The following is an 18841-nucleotide window of genomic DNA, read 5'->3' as shown; positions in this document are numbered from 1 at the left end:
CTGTTATTATGTTCTTAACCAAGCAGCTAGGATGGCGTTGTAACAACAGTTAGCACTTCAATATCCGGTAAAAATAAGTTGGTTTTTAATGATGTAGTTGCTACTCTTCTTAGCAAGGATTTGAGAAGAAAGAATGATGAACCTTCATCCGGTCAAGCCTTAACAGTGGTCAGCACCGAAAATAGAGGTAGAAGTCATAATAGAGGCTGGAAATAATTACCATAGACGTTTGAAATCAACAAAAAGATTGAAGTCTAGAAACAGAAATGGTGAATGTTGGTTTTGTGGCAAAGTTGGTCATGTGAAGAAGGATTGTAGAAACTTCAAAAGGGCACAAGAGAGGGTGCGAGACAATGAAAGCAAATACAGTCTATGATAAAGATGATAGTGTACTAATCCTTTGAACAACCGACACTACTCCGGATTTATGGGTGCTTGATTCAGGTGCCTCCCATCATGCTACTTCATGTCTTGAAGCATTCATTAACTACCATGAAGGTCATTTTGGCAATGTTTTCTTAGGAGATAACAAAGCTTGTGAAATTACAGGCAAAGGGGATGTATTGCTGCCATTAGAAGGTGGCAAAACATGGCTGCTCAAAGATGTTCGCCATGTCCCAAAATTGAAGTGGAATTTGATATCCATTGGACAACTCTTTGATCAAGGTCTTAATGTAAATTTTCTTCTGGATACATGGAAGGTAACTCATGGTACAATGCTGATTGCAAATGGTAATAAAGTGGGTAGTCTATATATTTTTAAGACTCATGGTGAAGTGGGAGCTGCAATAGTAATTGAGGATAGCAAAGTAGATCTTTGGCATCAAAGACTTGGCCATATTAGCAAGAAAGGACTCCATGTTATGCATACAAGAAATTAGCTACTGGGCCTCAAACTTGTTGACTTAGCCTTTTGTGAACATTGTCTTTATGGCAAACAAAAGAGAGCTAGTTTTTTGAAAGGTGGGCATGACACAAAGACAACACCGCTGGAGCTTATATACTGCGATGTTTTTGGGCCTACCGAGGTAACCTCCGTTAGAGGAGCTAACTATTTTGTAACCTTTCTTGATGATTGTACAAGAAAAGTATGGATTTATATGCTTTCTAGGAAATCTGAAATCTTTTCAAAATTTAAAATTTTCAAGGCTTTAGTTGAAAATTAGATTGGGCATAAGATTAAATGCTTACAAACCGATAACGGTGGGGAATTTTGTTCACATTAATTTGATGATTTTTGTGTTGATAATGGGATTCAAAGAATCAAGGTTGTTCCTTTCACTCCTCAAGAAAATGGTGTAGCTGAGAGGATGAATAGAACAATTCTTGAAAATGAACGATGTATGTTGTCTAATGTAGGTTTAGGCAAGGAGTTTTGGGTCAAAACGTGTAACACAACAATGTATTTAATCAGCCGAAGTCCATCATCTAAATTGGAATTTGGTATTCCGAAAGAGGAATGGCAAGGGAAGAGGATTTCATACTCGCATCTTCATGTGTTTAGATGCGAAGTCTTCTCACATATACCCAAGGAGAAGTGAACCAAATTGGATCCACAGTCGCTGAAATGTATTTTTGTTGGGTATGGCGAAGAGCAATTTGGGTTTCAGACTGTGGGATCTAGTTCATAAAAAGATTGTTCGCAACAGGGATGTAATTTTCCATGAAACCTCCTTTCCCGCACTACAAGATTCAAATAAATCAGAGACAAAATTTGTCCCTATGTCTTTGTTTCAAAATTCGACTTCTAGCTCTCTACTTCCGGTCTATCATTCAGTGGGAGCCCCTATGACATCTACCTCAGTTGAATATAATTCTCAGATTGAGAATGATGAAGAAAGTGTTGATAATGTTTGGTCTTCATTTAATTCTAAAATTGAGGGTCTACAGAACAGAGCAAATCCTCACCTAAATAGCACTCATGTCGCAGGAAACTTGGAAGATCATCCTTATGGTGAGCATTTTCGCTCATGTTATTCCCAATTGATTGGGCATCCTCCACAGTGCCCTGCACCTCCATCGCATCCTACACGTTGTGCTCTATTCTCCCCATGACATGCTGCACAATCTTCACACGCAACACACCCACCTCCGCAAGCTCTATAGCAACCTCCCTCGCCTCCCTCCTCGCGTGACTCACCACCATTGTAGGCTTCCTGCAAGCTCCCCGCAGGCTCCCCACCCCATGGGCCCTCCCTGCTCCTCTCCCCGTGGTCGCATGCTTCCACATGGCTTGTGCCACCACCGCATGGCTTCCCTACCATCAGTGATGTGGCAGCTCCCTCCTGTAGACCCCTGCTCTCTCGTTCAACGCTAATAGAGAAAGATGTCTCTGCGGACTCTATTTCCCACGACTTGCCTGAATCCAATGTGGACAACAATCCACAGGCCTTCGATTACCCTGCAGGCAATGACATTACCAGATACAAAAATAGGGACATTATTAGGCAGATTAACAATGGGAGAGATATAAATTTGCATAAACAGGGATCACAAAAGTTTAATGAATTTACTACTGAAATAGAGAGTCAATTGAGGAAATCAACTAGATAGAGGCAACCTCCTAAAAAGTTTTCTGATTATGATTTATTGTTTTGTGAAGAAGTTGAACCTACCTTGCTCATCTCTGATCAAATGGAGCTTACAACATACAAAGAAGCTTGTAAAATTACAAACTACGATAACTGGCACGCAACAATGTGCGAAGAAATTGATGCACTATTGCAAAATCAGACATAGAATTTGGTGCCACTTCCGCCTGATAGAAAGGCATTAAGAAATAAATGGGTGTATAAACTAAAAGATGAATTCGATGGTCACAAAATATTTCGAGCAAGACTAGTTGTAAAGAGATATGCTCAACAGCAGGACCTCGATTTCAAAGAAATTTTCTTGCCAGTAGTCAAAATGACTACCATCCGAGCAGTATTGGGCTTAGTTGTAGCTTGGGATCTTGAACTTGAACAGCTGGATGTGAAGACAAAATTTCTCCATGGTGATCTTGATGAGGAACTATTTATGCATCAGCCAGAAGGGTTCATTAAAAAGGGCAAGGAACACCTCTATTGTAGATTGAAATACAGCTTGTATGGGCTTAAGCAAGCCCCCTGGCAATGGTATCTTAAATTTCACAAATTCATGATTGATCACAAGTTTACTCGTAGTGAGTCTGATCCTTGTATCTATTACAAGAAGCTTCCTAATGGCGAATTTGTCATTCTTCTCCTTTATGTGGATGATATGTTAGTGGCCGACACAAGCATGAGGATTGTGAGTGAACTTAAAACTCATTTAGCAAAGGAATTTGCCATGGAAAATTTAGGGGCAATAAAGAAGATTCTAGGAATGACTATTTTTTAGGATAGGAAAAAGAGAGAACTCAAACTATCTCAGCAAGACTACATTAAAAAAGTCTTGGACAGATTTCGTATGGCGGATGCTAAGTCTGTTTGTGTACCCTTAGCCTCTCATTTTCAGTTGTCTTCTCAGTTGTGTCCAAAAACACAAGAAGATAACGAGTTTATGGATAAAATTCCATACAAATCTGCAGTTGGAAGTCTCATGTATGCTATGGTGTCTACTCGATCGGACCTTGCTCATGCCATGGGATTGGTGAGCAGATTTATGTCTAATCTGGGCAAATCACATTGGGAGACGGTTAAGTATATCTTGTGGTATCTCAAGGGTACTTCTATTTTTTGTTTATGGTTTGGAAAGGACAAGGCAGTTTTGCAAGGGTTTACCGATTCTGATTTTGTCGGTGACTTAGACAAAAGAAAATCTACTTCAGGTTATGCTTTCACATTTGTCGGGGCAGCGATTAGTTGGGCTTCAAAATTACAACATACAGTTGCTCAATCAACCGTGGAAGCTGAATACATAGCTCTTTCTGAGAGAGCAAAAGAGATGGTATGGTTGCAACTCTTGTTCAGCGAGTTGGGTTTGAAGCAATCAGATTTTGCTTTGTTTTGTGATAATAGCACTGCCATTTTTATAACTAAACATCTGACATCACAGTTGTAGTCAAAACATGTTGATGTTCACAGTCATTATGTTTGCCATATGGTTGAAGAAGGCAAGTTTCATGTAGATAAAATTCATACTGACCTGAATCCGGCTGATGTGCTCACTAAAGTGGTTAAGTGGGAGAAGTTCGATTTCTGCCGAGCTTCTCTCGGCCTTTCCAATAACTAATAGTAGGACTGAGTGGGGGAATCTACTTGTTGCAGCAGTTCGTTGGCCTTCAGTGGGAGATTGTTGGAAGTGAAGTCCAATGGACTCCTTCCTTTGCCGCCAAAACTCTTGGCTGTTCAACTTCTCCTTGCAAGCTCTTTAAGAGCTGCTTGTAACTCATTTGTAGAGGTTAATTCTAGAGCTACTTGCAGCTCTGTATATGTGTAAACCAGATTGGTTATTAATCTATGATTCTCCTGCTTCAATGTGGATGTAGGCAATTACTGAACCACGATAAATCTGTGTGTCTTATTTGTCTGTGTTGTGTGTGTATTTAATTCTGTTTATTTGCTGTTTAAATTCGTTTCTTCTTCCTAACAAGTTGCACCCCAAAATCAAGAAAGTGGGAGGAAGATGAATACCAATAAAATCTTGAGATTTGATAAAGTGGAAAGTTGTACTCTGACGGGTAGAGGTCTTATTGATAAACAGGGAGAAAAATTGTGGGCTGGCCGATGTAAGCAGTTCAACGAACAACTTCTTATTCAGGTAGAAACAGCCGAGAGGATCTCTTTAAGCCGCTCCTTAGTCCTTATACCTTTCTTGCCTTTATTTTTGTACTCAAAACACTTATTTCTGCATGTACAAATTTCAAGTTTTCCCTCGGTCACATGACTGGAATTGGGTTTATGTCACTTGTCACATGTCTGGAATGGCCACTATTCTTTGCATTATCTTTTTTGTATTATCAGTTTTTTTTTTATTATCATTTTTCTGTTTTTATTTGTACATGGACCAGTTAGGGCTTAAATATAGAACCAACCCATCATTTATTCGAATCTGACTTATTTCCAAACATCCTCTTAAAATCATTCTTATAGAACCAACCCATCTTTGATTCAAATCTGATTTATTTCCAAACATCCCCTTAAAATCATTGTATAGAATGCTCCAAACTTTTAACCTGACCCACCTCTGAATCAGAAACCAGACAATCCAGACAATAAACAAGTGTTTCTAAAAGATAAAATGTCTTCCCTATTAAACTTGAAAATGAATTACATGATGCTAACAACATATGAACCACAAGCATGGCGAGATCTCTCACATATCTTGAACACAATAGAAGCTTAAAACCTTCCATCATTCGCATCTTTGGCATTTTCTTCTTCTTACGAGCTTCCGCTTTGGGAAGTGTAGGTTCATCCAGTACATATTTATTTACCCACCAGTAAATTCCACGAATGGGAAGCCCTAAAACAAGCACAATACGCATCATTCCCTTCAAGGAGACTGCCCAACTATCCACACCAGGACCCAGGTTCGTCTGAAGATTGGAGAAGTGCTTCACAGTTCTCCCCGTTTAAATTAAGGCTATGTTGGTTCCCAGGCCAAAAAGAGGGTAAAACTGCTTTGCCTCATCCACGGTTATAATTTGATTGTGAAATCCCCAAAGAGGACTGAAACCACAACGCTTCCCCAAAGTTTTTCCATAACATAGAACAAACAGAAAGACCATATCCTTAGAATTGCAATAAACCCTAGAAACCTAGGACCCAGAAATTAGAGCAGTGAATCAGCCAATGTTGTAGGATGGATTACATTGTTCAGTAGGTATAACAAGGAGGCGTATACCCCAAAGAAGGCAATACAAGGAAGTATGCAGGCATAGAAAAGAGCCTTATCTGACAAAACATTTGAGAGCTTTATGTACACAACCATGAAACCAATTACCATTAGCAAATTCACTAAAGTTTTCAGAATGGAATGATCTCAGCACTGCTTCCCTTGGCAGTCACCACGAGCACATCCTTGGTATCTCTCAGGACTGTGTAGTAGAAAATAATACAGAAAGAAAATGAGTCCAAGAGGTATGACCTCCTTCAATGTGATTATCTCAACACCCATGAATTTCTATGGGGTTGCAACTGTGAAAGCCTCTGCACCGTCACCCTCAACTGTATCAATGGCCGCAGAGGCTGAGGACCTGCATACTTGCAGCTCTGATATTCATCGCCTGTAAAGCTTTCCATTCTTAGGCCTCGAAGAACAATCCACTAGCCCAGACTCATCATGACTACTCGGTTGGCGCCAGACAGAAGTTGGAACACCTTAGATTTTTTCCTTCGAAAAAACAGCACCCAATCTTGAGGAGACATTACTGGCTGCGCCAAGGATTCCATTTCTCCGCATTGGAAACCCATCTGAAGCGGGGATGAATCCATTGTCTAAGCGTTTGACTGCAGCCGCCTCCGTTGCTAAGGCTATCAACAAACACTTTGCTCTGTTTCAATCCCCTTCTCACATTACACGCACAAAACCCATTTGATTAAGCAACCCCTCCTTTTGGCCTTGAACCAAAATTTGATATCATGTTTGAATTTTTTCAGTTTTAAAGAAAATTTTACTGGCTCCCCAAGGTTTCCGTTGCTGTGCATTGGAAACCCATCTGCAGTGGGCATGAATCCATTGCACCTAAGCCTCTCACTGCAACGGCTTCTACTATCAGCAAGCACGGTGGTCTCTTTCAATTCCCTTTTCACATTACGCAAATAATAAGTCCATTTGATTAGGCGACCCTTCTTTTTCTTAGATTAAAATTTGATATCTCCTTGAGCTTTTCATTCATCATTAAAGATTCAAGCTTAGGATCTTTCATTTTCTATAGAGTGTTCTATCATTAGCTACTGGTTTTATATAGACACTATTAATTTTTGTTTCAATAAAACTTATTTCTAATATTTTTTTCTTTCATAAATTTTAGTAAACCTAATATTATTAAAAGAAAATCTAGTACATTTTTACTTTCAAATAGTGTGATTTTTTTATGAGTTCTTGCTATATTGTGAATTTTTTTGTGAGTTCTTGCTATATTGTGAATTAGATCTTTATTTAAGGTAAAATGCATTTATATATGGTCTTATTCCACAAATACATATTCCCCCTATTTATTATAATACTTTGTATTTTTATGTAGAGAAATGTAGGTACAATGGAGAGAAAGGGTCTGTTTTCATTGAACCTACTAAACCTAAGCCCGATCAAGGACATGTTGCACAACATAACTAACTCTTACACTGAAAGGAGTTGCAATGGTTATGCAGATAGAAAGTTACATACAAGTTCTGAAGTTAGAGAGTAAAATTCCATTTTTGGGGGTTCATCATTCCCCACACATCACTTGTTCAAACCCATGAGCTCAACAACCCAACAAAGGCAAAAAGCTCGGCTCAATGGCCTAGTAGGGGGTTTAAACCTTGGTGGTTGTCTCACCAATGGAGTGTTTATACCACAACACTAGACATCTGAAGACATAGAGAGTACAATTCAATTAGTGCAATGGAAGATATAATATTTTATTACCAATTTTTGTGTAGAAAGTAATATTTAAAATATGGTGCATTGATTTTTTGTGTAGAATATCAATTTTGTAGATTCAATTTTATTTTATAGATTATATCATCAAAGATGTAAAATAGATGTTTGAACTTGTTATTTAATTTGCAATTTTGAAATTTATCTTTGAAATACAAGTATAATAAACAAAGTATGGACGTATTACATATTTGTTTATAATCAATTGAAGGAATGTTTTATAACAACCTTAACTTCAAGTCTAGAATGTAATCCCTAATTCATTTTTATTTTGTCAAAGAAACATATTATAATTATGATGTTATTTTAATGATTCTTTCAATTAACAAATTTCAAACTCCAAATTTATAATTTAGGAATCTAGAACTATCATGTTGATATTTATGAACTAGAAATATCAAGTTGATACCTACTCTATGAATGTATATCTACTTTTATTGTGTCTCGTGTGAAACATCAAGTCATTTGATTTAAAAACCTATTAAGATGCTTTTAAATTTTTCATTTGCAGTATTCCTATGAAAAGTCATTATTTTTTAATGGATCTCTTAAGCATCATTTAGTTGATTTTAAATGTAGTTTCCTTTCTTATAACTTTTTGTAATTGGTGGATTTTATGTGTTTTATTTCTTGAAACTTTCATATTTGTTGATACTCATTAATGTGGTGCAAATTCATTGCAAAGAGATTGAAATGCATGTACACCATCCCATACAATAATTTTAGTAATAAATTTGTACCACTTGAGAAAATTATAATAATTTTGGACTTTGTAGGCTTTCTGATAAATTTTTTAGTCACAATGAAGAGACAATCCAATTCCATAGATCATTCTATTAACTTGTACTACCATAGGCATATATGATAATAATTTAAAATGTTTGAGTATTAGTTACTCCCAAACTCAACTTCATTGATCTTTTATCATTATGAGTGCTCTTCAAAGTGTTTAATTAGATTTTAAAATGAAAAAGATTAACATAAAGAGGCAACCTTGACTAGACCAATTGATTAACTGAAACTTGACAACAAATGAAATATCACTAAGTTGACCCTACAACTATAGGGTAACAAATCAAACCCTAAAAGGTTATTTTTCTCAAGGATCTTGGCAATGATGACAACTTTGACCTCTTTTGTGTTTGTGCCCCTCTCCTTGATGATACTTTCCCTCCTTTTTATGGGTGTTATAAAAAAATCTCCTACATCCACTTAGACATACTAAAGTAGTTAGACATAATCTTTTTACCATACCAGGTATCTGTAATTAGACATAATCTTTTTACCATGCCAAGTATCCATATAACAACTTGGCATGTTAGGTCTTCTTCTTAGAAGATAAGTTTTTGGAGAGAGAGCATAATTTGTACTCTTTCTTTGACATTACTGTCAAAGGGGGAGAGGGTCATGCGAAAAACTACCTTATCTTTGGAGCTTTGAGTGAATGATCTTAGGGGGAGTTTGTTGCTAATTTTTGGTGTTGATATATTTCCTTTGCATTGATTTTTTCCACATTCATATGTTGCCATCAATGCCAAAGGGCAAGATTGTTGGATATTGCTGCTGCTAAGATATGTTGTTGTCATTGATGTCAACATATTCTTGTGTTATAGAGAGATACTTGGTATTCTGATGATTGCATTGAGTTTATATGGTTGGTTTATCTATTTGGGATGTTTGAATACTTAATTCCTTATTGTTTTAAGTGGTTTGAAAGTTTACTTGATCATATTATTTGATCTAGTTTGTAGTTCAGTCTTTCTATTCCTGTGGTTGGCAGTGTTTGGTATTTGATCTGGTGAGCTCCGTTATGTTCTATCTTTGGTTGTGGATTTGGGAGAATGTTTTGGATGTTCATGTGTATCTTCAGTTAATATGGTTCCTCATTTGGTGCTCCACAAGCTATCTTTCTAGTCGAAATTGCTGTTGTTGAGTATTCTTGAGAGTTAGCATGTTGATCGATGAAGATTTCAATAAGTGGTGTTGGTGCAGCTATTGTGGATGATTCTAATGTGCTTGTTGGTGTTTCTTGATCGTGATCTTTTTTTTTTTATGGTCTGCATTGATCCTTGTGCATTCTCTTGGTGTTTATGCTAATCCGGTGATATTCTTCATGTTATGCGGTATTCTTGGTGGTGTAGCATGTTGTGGTTGATCTTGGCAAGATTTTTGGTGATGATGCATGTTTGGAGGTTTGGTTTAGGTCCATGCTATGTGATGCATATCATTTTATTGGTCTGATGGTTCATATATGTATCGTGTGATGTAATTTTATAATTGAGAGTTTAGGGTTTGGCTGACCTTGTCGTCAAGGTTGATGAATTGTATAAATAGGTGGTATAGTCATGTAATTTTGGTGTTGATATGGTCTCTGCATTATCAAAGAGTAGTGTATGTGTACTTAAGAAAATTTATCCTTTGATGTGGTGTATTGAGAAAAGATTATTGCAGGGAAAACAAATGTGTTTAATCAGAACTGTCATCAAGCATAAGGAGATGCTATATTTGCAGTTCATGCAATTCAAATTGTAGTCTGAATCTTATTGTAAGGTAGTGAGCGTTCCCTGAGGCTTGGGGCCTTTTAGGTCTTCTTATTTTGAGTAGTGAGCTCTAGGTAGTGTGCCTAAATGCATTTGCATTCCCCATTGTAATATTTACACATACTACTACAGAGTATCATCTTATTGTGGGTAGGTTCCCACCATGGTTTTCCCCTTAACTGGGTTTTCCATGTCAAAATCTCGGTGTTATGTTTCTTGGTGATATTGTGTTTAAATTCATTCTTGTTGCAGTTGTTTAGATCTGAGATTGTGCTTAAATTGTTTAGTCCGGTGAAAATTGATTCAAACCCACCCGCCCACCTCTCAGATTTCCTTCTTGGTTGTTGCTAACAATTCAAACCTGATTTTAAGAATTAACCTTGAATGAAATAATGCAAGTATTGAAATAAATACTAGAAAGATATACTTGAGATCTCCAATTGTTGATGATGATTCTTTGTTCTTTGAATGTAATCACATATGTTGTATGAAATGGCATGAACATGAAAAAACCCTAATCACACACACATGCTTGCATATAAATAATGTAAGTTTACTCCACAATGACTAAATGGAGAATACACAACCTTGAAGATATCTGAAAATGCTTGATAATAAATGCTCGATGGAGGCATGGATGCTTTAGGTTGAATATAGATGAATATTTATAATTCTTGGATGAAATTATATTGATGAAGTGTCTTTATGTAGGGCTATCTAGGTGAATTATCGATTAGGCTGACCTCCAATGGTCATGCAGAGCCACAGAGATAAGAACCCTTCCACAATTCAAATTTGGGCCACACTAAGAGGGAGAAAAATGAGGCCTCATGGAGTAGGGTACCTCACAAGGGAATCCATCAATGGGTGTAAATGACATCTGAACTAAAGAATAAGCATAAAATGAACCTAGATAGGTAATGAGGATAGGACACACTAAAGTAGGGGCACAAACATGAGGTATAAATTGGCCCGGTGACCATTACGATACTACAAATATATATTTTTATTTATTTACCTAAGTTAATATATAGGAAAAAATGACTAATTGGATTAAATGCTAGAAATAGGGTAAAAAAATAATGAAATATTATTTAACTATTTCAGAAAGAAAATAAGATAATCAATTGAATACAAATGATTAAATTATAAAAGAAATGACAAGTGATGAGTTGAAATGATGATGTGTCAATTTATTTTGTCTAAATATACTTTTGTGAATTGTAAAGTGAAAATTTAATTTCTTATAAAAATATCATGATGACCCAAAATATGGAGATACACTTGCAACAATGGATTCCAAGGGATGGTTAAAAATACAATTCAAACTATAAATTCAGTCCAAAAATATCACACAATGTTTAAGTACCACATCCTAATCACTACGAAGTGTGATAGAAAATACTAAAACACTAATTACTTGCATCTGGTAGAATTATAAAAACACCATCACTAGTGTTCTTTTGGTCCAACCCTTGCTTTTAGAAATTCCATATTTTGTTACATATTCTTGACCATACTTGACCTTGAACTATTTATTATTGACTTTGATCTATTTATCTTTTCTTCTTCTCTTTCAGAAATATCTAAAGATAATTAAAATTTTGTCTAGTCTGGCTTGATTAGAAGTTTTAAAATAAATTTTGATATGCTTCTATACCTGTCTTTGTCTTATTCTCTCAATACCTCTTGAATTACCAACTTCTTGCTTTGCTAGGAGTAACTTTTGGTTCATTTATATATATAGTTTTTGTGATTATTATATTTATTCTATAGAAATGTTGATTTTACATGTTATTCAAGGTTAAAGAAACCACTTGTGAATTTCTTATTCATCATATGTAATTACAAAGTTGCATTTTGGGATTTTAGTGAAAATAAAGTTAAATATAATGAATGTGTTAAGTTTGATAGAGTTGATAGTTTTGTGTCCAATATTCCTTGAGCGCAACTAAATCTACATATGACTATTTTTTGGACTCCATTTTAAGACTACATCCAAAGTGGGGTTTGTCTATAGATGCTATTAGAAGACCTAGATGTAATTCTTGTTTTTCCATAGGGTTGTCTATCTTAAGGCCATGAATTAATTTATAGATGAAGTCAAATTCATATAAAATATTTAGTATTGACTATTGACAAGAAAAAATATTAAAGCTTGGCACTTTTTGACCACATTGACTAACTGCATAGAAAAGGAAAAGAAATAGAGAAATAAATAATACAAAATTTTGATTCAAAAACTTGTAATTACTAATCAAGTACATAATTTACTATTATGTTCATAAGATATGGCTCATGGATAATTAACTAAAAATATTTAATATTAATTGGTTTTTTCACAAACAAGAAAAATATTGATTCAATTAGATTTTTGTACAATTTATGATCATTGATAAAAAAAAAAATTTAATTTTTTACCAAGGAAGATTAGATATAAATTATTCATTTGTTTTATATTTTAAAAATATTTGTATTTATTCAAAATTCTTTTTGTTTGTAATGTTATTTAAAATCACAATTTTTTATGTTTGAATGAATTTATTTCCTAATATAAATATCAATATTCATCAAAATAAAAAATAAATAAAATAAAGAAACTATCCTTGTATTTTTTTGCATTGTACCACTACAAAATAACTATTTTTTAGCTTACACTTTATAATAATGGTTTACTCTAAATGAAGGTTGTTAGAAAATTGTGTCTATAAAAGTAGAAGAGGAAGTGGAAACCAAGAAAAAATAGACAAGGTATGGTTTATAGATGGTCAATGGTGTGGATAATTGAAAAGTTATTCAAAAGCTTTGTGATACCCCTCCATGTTTTAGACATTGATTCTATTTAGATGGACTCATGGTGACATCTTTGGTTCTATATGGGGTTTTGATGATGCTACATTTTGTGATGGTTTGAGACCTTGTTATGATGTTAGGATTGATAGATGCCATGATTTATGTTTATGTTGCAATGAATTATGAATATGTTTCTTTATGAACATGTAATGTGGGTTATGTTGGTAGTGGGCCACCGTCCCTTGTGGAGATTCGCGGCATGGTTTAACAACCTCTTGTGGATTCTATAAGTCTAGTGGTTGTATCGGAAATTTACAGGTCGATCTTTTGGTGCAACGACAACCCTAGCTTGTAACAAGTGGTATCAGAGTTTGGTCATAGGTTCGAATCACACAGGCTGTGATGAGTGAAGCTAGGAGGGGGATTGTTGGTAGTGGGCCAGCGTCCCTCGTGGGGATTCACGACATGGTTTAAAAGCCCCCTGTGGATTCTATAAGTCTAGTGGTTATATCGGGCATTGACAGGTCGATCTTTTGGTGCAACAACAACCCTAGCTCGTAATAGGTGATGTATACATGATTAATGACCCATGTACTAACGAATCTAGTTAGACTATGAAATGTGATTGGTTATAAAATTTGAAGTATATGGAGATTTGATTTATGTATCATCTGTGTGCTCCTAAGTCCTCATTGTGGTGCAAGGGGGTGATGTCTTATCACTCTCTAAGGAGAGACATAGGATTTCACAATTTTCCTTCATTGATGTGTGTGTGCATGCTATATACATATATATTATATTTGCAAATGTGTTCATTTGTGATGTAGGGTTGCGCGTACAGGACATCGACTCCACCTATTCAGAGGATGCCTAAATAACACCGATGGTGGTTGTGGGAGATATCATATTGGCCCTATTGACCTAACCTATAAATTTTTCTCTATATCGAGGCAATAATCCTTGTCTTGTGTTTACTTGATCGGAATACCATTTAGGCAATATCCGACAATCCAGTTTGAGTATGTGTGTCTTTGTGTAGGAGATTAATTGCCCATGTCTTTTGTATTCATTATTAATTATAAACATTAATCTAATGGTTTGTATTTTAATAAGTAATAATATAATATATAAATGTAAATATTTATGTATAAACCTTATAACCTTATTAACAATTTAATTAACAAAATATAAGCAATTACCCAAATTTATTCAATAAATTAAATAATATAAATAAGTAAAAACTTGAACAATAGTTAGTGGCAAATTAATTAAATGAATTTCTTACCATTCATGGATGGTTAGTTTTGGGCAGTTGAGGAAGGTTTTAATCTATCAGAAAGCATTATGAGGAGAGAGTTTTGGTTTTTGAAAAAAATGGGGAAAGAACTTTGGAGGGATCTTGTTTTCAAAAATATTGTTATTTTGTTTTATTGGTGTGGAGGTTTTAACAAGAGATTGTAGAAGGATTGGGGCTGGATTGAAGTTTGCAGAAAGTGTCTTCAGGCTTGGGTTTATTTGTGTTTCTAGGTTGGCTCTTTATTTTGTACTAAGCGTGAATTTTTTATTATTATTTCTTTGTGTTTGCTTAGAATACCGCAAAGGAATTTTAAGCCTGTCATCATGCAATGTTTGGATCTGTTTATTGTGTTTATGTCATTTTCTCTATTGTTTTAATTTTCAAATAGTTCTCAGATTTAAACCTTAGTATTATTTAAATCAGATTTTCTTATTAGACTTAGACTCAATCCATGTCTAGATAGGAAGACTATTATACTATTGTTATTGGCTCTTTATTTCGTAGCTTGTATATATTATTTTATTTTCCTGTGCTTCCTAGTTTTTTATTGATGTTTGTCGGCCCTTGGTTTTCTGTGTTTTCTTTCATGAGCTTGAGTTTGTTTGTGGGTGGGGGGAGTGGGGGCACTTCACTATGCACGGGAAATCCCACACAAGGTGGGGTTTTCCGCCTTGGCATAGGCATTTCCACACAAGGTGGGGGATCTCGCACCTGCGTGGGGGAGACCACGTGCATAGTGGCTCCTCCCATGAGACTTCCCACCTATGTGGGGGTGATCACCCATGCCTCACACTATATTTGCGAGTTGTCAACCTTTCTCCATCTCGCCCTGGTAGTGTAGTATGACGCTAACCTTTGTCCAACCAGCCAACATTTCATTTTGCATAGGCATTGATGAGATTTTTCCTAGCCAATAAGATCCTGCATTTTGAATTATATTTTGTCATATTATAATATAGAGGCTAAGATAGTTTTAAGGGTTTTAGTGGCCAAGATTTTAAATCTTATTGTAAAGTTTTGAGTTGCAAATAGTTTGTTATAAATTATAGTTTATGGATTTGGGAATTAGATAATAGGGTTTTGGTCCTATAATCTAAAATATATTTATTTTGCATCGTCCTTGGCTGCTCATTATTTCTTATGCCTTATAGTTTTAGATTTTTTTTAGATTTGAGGGATCAACTTGTGTAATTAATTATTTTTAAATGATAAAGTCTCTAAATGTTGTAATTGGACATTAGAGTTTAGTTTATTATTTATTGTTCACGTTGGGAGATTATATTTGGTAATATATTTTTATTGTCTGGATTATGCAAAGAACCAACCACCAACCAATATTCAACTATTTACCTGGATGCATTTCTAGGATATAGCTTGGGTGAAAGTAGGATTTGAATAATTTATTTTATTTATTGTATTATTATGATCGTTATAAATCATTTATTTATTTATCTATTTGTGTGGTTAAGTTTGTTATTATGTTTTGAATGAATTTAATAAAATAAAGTTTAATTAAATATATATCAACCGTTTTGTAATTGGTTTTAATCAATCCAACGAAATTAAATTAATCATAATTACCCGTGTGTTATTATTTAGTAATTAATGATGTTTATTATATATTTATGTGTTTGTAATTTAGTTACTTTAATTTGAAGTTTTTCCCACTTTTCAACCAAGGTTATTGTAATGGGAATAAGTATGAGTTTTGTTCACCAATGTGACCCTATGTGCCCTTTTGTTGGGATGTTGATATTAATGTTGTAAGGATGCAATGTTGTCTCCAGACTTGATTGAATCATATTATGTTGTTTATTTGATTCTTATTATGCCTTGATTTGGGTTTGAGTAGGCATAGTGTCATAAGGGAGAGTGGCTCTCCCTGGGGGTGGGGATCCTAAGTGATTGTCAAGATAACCCATTAGGAGAATTGTTCTAATAAGTGATAAGATTAATAATCGAGCATAGGAAGGGTTGGATAGCATTTGACATTAATCAAAATAATGGTAATGCCCCACTCATGGCTTGAGTGCTTGTTTAGGCTCGAGATAAGATGGGAAGGCATGGAATGACAAGATCAACTACCTTGTCTTCATGAAAGGTATGTTGGTTCCACATGAGTCTTGTATGGGGGTCAGGGGTTGGGAGAGACTACTAGGATAGGGGTTGGGGTCTATGGAGACCTACCAGGATAACCCATATCAAGCTATGTGATGACACTATCCCCTTGTGTGCACTAGTGCTCTACTCTTGTGTTGTATTTGTAAACCTCTAGTGTTGTCCTTATTAAGTGGTTCATCTTTGTATTCCTTGATTGTTTGTCCTTATCGTGTGGAGGTAGGTAGTGACCTTGTACTGTTTTATCCCTTGCTTGTGTGAATGTGGGCCATATGTCTATCTTCTAGCATGGGGGGTGCGCCTTTGGGTTCCACCTAGTCAGGTGGTAGTTGCCTTCTTCCATCGAGTATTTTGGACCTATTGAGGAGTGGATTGGTGTTGCTTGATTCTCTAGTTGCTTCTCATGGATATAGTTAGCTTAGTAGATTAGATGAAGAATCATATATTCTTTATATTGTTGTCATGTTTATATCAATTGTAATTGTAATATTGAATACACCTTTAAGGGAGATGATGTAAACATTGATGTAATTAGGATTTTATTTAAGTGAAATGGTCTTGTGGGATTTATGTGAGATTTGCAATGATGTTATTGTGTAGTTGGATTAAGTATATGTTAATCATTTTTTAGTTTGCGAATTGTAGGAAAATTTTGATTTGGGTTCTAAAATGAATCTAATCTTAAAGGTTAAATGAATGCAATTAGTATCTCATTTTAGTGAAAATTCAATGGAAATGAATCTTTTAGTTTATGTTAGCTTTCTTAGTAATGCTCATTTCTTAACGAATGGTTAAATTGGTAGTTATGATTAGATATAATAATTTAATAAAATCATTATCTAGAAAAAAGATGCTACATTCACTTTTTTATTATATAATAATTTCTTAGGTTGTTTTTTCTTTTGAATCCTTATTATTATATCCACTAGACATGCATTTAATCTTTTCAATTATTACATGGTTTATTAATTATCTACAAGAAACATATTGCATGTTTTAATAAATTTAATGTAAGATTTATTAACATAATAGAAAAGAAATCAAAGACTATTATTATCATCAAATGAAAACTTAAAAAGATATGATATAATTCCTTTGATATTAGAATATATTTAAACCGTTTTAAATGACAAAATTGATTTTATTTGTCCACATTTTTATATATGATTTTTATTATAAAAAAATTAAACATAAACAAATTCTCACTTTCCAACAGAGATTTAATATGATAACTATCAATATATCCCATTGTAAGTCTTACAATATTTCTATTAATGAAAAGACAAGAAAGATCACAGTGAATTTGTCAGTACAATTATTTCTTCTTTTAAGTAACTATTTAAATCGAATATCTAAGTAAAAGTGATCATCCAAGAGACTGCCTATGTGACGAAAGCTTGATAGTATGGCAGAAATCTAAAGCAGCTGGAATGGGCTTGTCAACCTCCTCATGAAACGATGTGCCATGAAAACCTAATATGCTGCTAATAACCTAGTTTTTAGAGAATATTGTAGCTCAGCAGGGTCGACTTCTTGCATGCCCTCTCTGAGAATATACAAAGAAATCGCTTGAAGAAAGTTGTGACATGTTTACATCTAGATCGTGTTCTTCAACCTCCATAATCACCCTCCAAAAGTGTCTCGGCCTTCCAATGTGGCCGGGTTTAGGATGTTTTTGAAGCCTTTTCAACAAACCAATTTTGGTAATATCCTGCGACCAGGGCGTTCCACTAGAACAGTGTAATTTGAGGTATTTTGTCAAACAGTTCAGTTGCCCGTATTTTGCATATTCTACAATCATGGCATTCTGTAAACAGTTCTTGAAGGTATTCTGGCAAAATTGGTGGAAGTCCATACCCCGTTCTAAAGCTCCCATTTTAGCACAGTCAGGGATTACGGCTTCTGGATTTACACGTCCCAGTTACGTTAGATTGAAGGCTTCCAAATCCTTATCAACAAACACATTTTGGGCATACCCTGCAATCGTAGCAGAAAACGAGACCACATTTCTTTGAGGCACCTTGTCAAATATTTCACGTGCCTTGTATATGCTCCACATTTTGTATATATGTCTACCAACGCATTTCCAATAGAAACGATGGACATCCATACCCTATTCGAAAGTTCCCATTTTGGTACAGGCCGCTGCAAATGAAAACTGCTGGTGTCGAAAACCTGTTTATGAGAGTTGAAGATCTAACGGGCGGGATTAGAAAAGGCTCGTAACAGTTTGAAAATATATAACTCTGGGCTGGATTGAGGCAAACGGGAAGGGCGATCCGGAGGGCGTTGGGGGCCCACACAAGCCAGTTTTATGGGCTCTTTCCATCTCTACTATTGCCTTGCCCATAGTGGGGCATTCCTTTGGCTTTTTCCTCCTACTACTGCAATTTTTCTTGCCGTCTTTATCCTACCTGCTCGCTGCCCGCCTTCCATGTTGTTCTCGTATTTATTCAAGCATGTTAGTTTTGTATTTAGTACTGTCTTTGTTGTATATGTACAATTTTAAAGGATACTTGTCGCTTCGAAATGCCACCCCGTCCTT

General features: G+C 35.2%; 1 pseudogene; it reads right to left on the bottom strand.

The window, feature by feature from the left end:
* Positions 1–1973: 1973 nt before the first annotated feature.
* Positions 1974–6206, bottom strand: LOC131875819 (ADP,ATP carrier protein 1, chloroplastic-like; annotated as a pseudogene).
* Positions 6207–18841: the final 12635 nt, after the last annotated feature.

This window comes from Cryptomeria japonica, chromosome 5 (assembly GCF_030272615.1).
Source record: "Cryptomeria japonica chromosome 5, Sugi_1.0, whole genome shotgun sequence".
Lineage (NCBI taxonomy): Eukaryota > Viridiplantae > Streptophyta > Pinopsida > Cupressales > Cupressaceae > Cryptomeria > Cryptomeria japonica.
The sequence above is the reverse complement of the archived record's forward strand: the minus strand, read 5'-3'. Positions and strand labels throughout refer to the sequence as shown.